The sequence below is a fragment of the Capricornis sumatraensis genome, chromosome 8 (assembly GCF_032405125.1).
Source record: "Capricornis sumatraensis isolate serow.1 chromosome 8, serow.2, whole genome shotgun sequence".
Lineage (NCBI taxonomy): Eukaryota > Metazoa > Chordata > Mammalia > Artiodactyla > Bovidae > Capricornis > Capricornis sumatraensis.
Window position 1 is genome coordinate 37,884,564 of NC_091076.1, and position 3,488 is coordinate 37,888,051.

At 37.4% G+C, this 3,488-nt stretch overlaps 1 pseudogene; it reads right to left on the reverse strand.

Annotated features, from left to right (window-relative positions):
* Positions 1-2,458: 2,458 nt before the first annotated feature.
* On the reverse strand, positions 2,459-3,111 carry LOC138084165 (high mobility group protein B2 pseudogene; annotated as a pseudogene).
* Positions 3,112-3,488: the final 377 nt, after the last annotated feature.

Consider the following 3,488-nt stretch of genomic DNA (forward strand, 5'->3'; position numbering starts at 1 on the left):
TCTTTCTGACCCAGGAATCGAACTTGCATCTCCCGCATTGTCAGGTGGATTCTTCACGACTAGTGTCCCCTGAGAAGCCACAAACACTATAAACAACCTTTTCTGAGACATAAAATCAGGAGTCCTTAACCTGGCCTGGACCTCCTTAGTTAAGTGACAGTAGCCACTTGTGTGTTGTAGGGAGGAAATGCTCTGGGAAGCAATTCAAGCTGAGGCAATGACATTGCTAAAGCCCTGAGGAAAGAAAAGGCGTGGAGCTCTATTTACATGGGGGCGGATTAGAGAGCCAGGGTCAACTGGCTTCCTGAAGCTCAGTGGGAGGCAAAGGCCAGAGGCGGTGGGACCTCAGGATCAGGGACTTGATGCCAGCTCAGTGGGCAGCCAGGGAAGGGTTTAAGTTTCTGCAGTAGATGTTAGGCAAGATAGCTCCACCTGCAAGAACAGACAGTGGGAACCTACACTAGGCTGGTCAGCTTCTAAGTTCTTTGCTAAATGAAGAATGTGAGGCTGTCAAAGGTATATTCCAAGGTCTCTGACAGGCTGATTATTGTATTTAAACAAGAAAATGATATATTCATTTCAGATTATCAGAGATACTTTCCATTTTTATTACCTAAAAAGGACTTTGTTAACATAAATTTTTAACCCAGAGCTTTGCACATAGAAAAGACTTCATCAGTACTGGAGTTTTAAAAAACTAATATTCAATATATTAAGATGACAACTGAAAAAACTTCATTTTCAAAAATTGCCTTTGAACTTATAATAATTTCAATTATTTTACTTATATATCAAGAAAATGTCAAAAATTGCCTAATGAATATGCAGTCAACTTCACTTGAGTAAGCAAATCTTCATCAAACAATTATACTTAGTTAATTGCATTTCTTTAAACCTTTAAACTGCATTTTTAAATTTAATACATTCCATTTTAAACACTTTAAATGCATGACCTTATAAGCAAAACCTTTCCAAGCTCTCAGTTCTCTTAAATATTGCAACAATATTTATGAATAGTAAGATTATTTTATAAGCAAAGAATCAACCACAAATTTTTGTTTGAAAACCATATGGTTATGTCTCAGATTCTGTAAAATGCTAAATTCTCTAAAACTGCAAACAATAGTTTTTAAAAATGAATTATCTAAATTGATAAAATATTCAATTTATTTAAATAAAACCACTCATTTTAAAACAATGAGAATTATTTAAGCATATCATAAAAGGTGTAGAATGAATTATCTGAGGCATTGTGTTACAATTCTGGTTCAGAGGCAGATATTCTTAGAGAAAGTTGAAGTTGTTAAGGCCTTGGAATTGTAGCAGGGAGAGTGAAGATATATCAAGGATGGTGAAAGACCGCGTAAAATGTCTTACAATCAGAATTTTTCTTTGATTTAAAAGGAAAGGAGTAAACAGAAGCATATGAAAACCCTGGCTCCTCCCAGGTCATAGGACAGTTGATTTTTCTGTATTACTCTTTAAATGTCAAAACAATTTTAAAAATTAACACAGTTACTTGTGTTTGTAATAGAACTTTCTCTGAAATGTTCTAGATGGTGACAGTATATAGGAGATCAGAAGTCCAAAATAGAGTGCATTCACAGACTTTTTGCAAAGGGTTAAACATTTTTCAACAGAAAGAAAATGAAACAAATCCTCTGAGAAAATGATATACTTTAGAGCTAGAGTGTTATTATGTTGCTAACAAGATCAAGGTGTTTCTCAAGTCTCTATCAGCTATACCAAAATGTTTCACATATTGAATCAAGGTGATTGAGAAATAATGGCTATAATTTACTGAGCTATATTTAAATATTCACGTTTTCTTTTATGTCTGTAGTTCCATTTCGTTCTTTCTTTTTAGAGATTCATTTCTTTGTTTAAAATATTTATCTTTCATTCATTCTGTTCATCAAATAATTTTAATGTATTTACAGTAGTTATATTAAAGTTCTTCCATCTTAAGTCAACATCTGGGTCATCTAGATCTGCTTCGATTTTCTATTGACTTTTTTTTTTAATATATATATTACAAAAATTAAAAAAAATGTAACATTCTCATTCTAGAAAACCCAAAAGTTGCTATTGATGCTAATTTCTATGAGTTTGCTGTGCTACCATACACAAGTCAAGAAATTAAAGAAACCATTAAATATTTAGAAACATTTAACATCAGAAGCTTGAAACTCTAACTGTATGTAGTAGCCCCTCAAAAGCCACAACTTGCATTTATAAAAAAGTATTTTCTCTACAAAGAATCTTATCAGCTATACAAAAATCTGTACAGTTTTTATACTGAAGCTAATATTGAGCTGCACTTGAATTCACATTCTTAGCAAAACAATTGCCTGAGCACACAGGCACACTCCACACACATCATTACAAGATAGCCATTTATTCCTCGTCTTCCTCATCCTCCTCCTCATCTTCATCTTCTTCCTGCTCATCTTCTGGTTCATTTTTCTTCTTGGAGCCTGTCGGCCTGCCAGGGCCCTTTTTTCCCCGCTTCACTCTTGCCCTTGGCAGGGTATGCAGCAATATCCTTTTCGTATTTCTCCTTTAGCTTAGCTGCTTTCTGTTCATACGGCTGTTTATCTTTGGCTGACTGCTCAGACCACATTTCACCCAATTTTTTTGCAGTATCTCCAATGGATAAGCCAGGGTGTTCACTTTTGATCTTTGGGCGATGTTCGGAGCAAAACAGGAAGAAGGCAGATGGAGGCCTTTCCGGAGCGTTGGGATCTTTTTTCTTTCCCTTCTTGTCACCTTTAGGAGGGACATAATTTTTCATCTCCCTGTCGTAGCGAGCTTTGTCACTTTTTGCCATGTCTTCGAACTTGGACTTTTCCTTGGCCGACATGGTCTTCCATCTCTCGGAACATTTCTTGGAAAACTCTGGGAAATTGACTGAGGAGTCGGGGTGCTTCTTCTTGTGCTCCTCGCGGCAGGTCTGCACGAAGAAGGCGTACGAAGACATCTTGCCCCGCGGCTTGCTGGGGTCGCCCTTCCCCACGATGCTGCTGCTGCGGCGGAGGCTGCCTGTCCACCTGGTGAAAGATTTTCCTCAGAGTTCCGCGCAGCGGCCGCTTCTGACCGCTACGCTGCTGCCCTGGCTCCGGCGTGAACCGGTTCCTGATTTTTTTCCTCTTGATTTTAGATCACATTGCCCTGTTTCTTTTCAAGTCTTTAAATTTTTAATTGATGTCATCCAGACAGTGTTATAAAAGACTATAGATACTGGAGTACATATTACCGCCTCTCCCCTAGAAGACATGCCCTTTCTTCTGTTAGGCATGAAGGACAAGGACTTGATCACTTTGGTCCAAACAATAGTTGAGGCGGTCCAGGATAGTTTGCATCTTTAATTAGTTTTGTTTCATTTCTGGTTTCAAACGTCTTGAGGGAAAGATGGATTGTATGCAAATTAGAAGATTCTTTTCAAGTAGTATGTTTTGACCTATGTACCACAAGATCTTGTCTTTTTT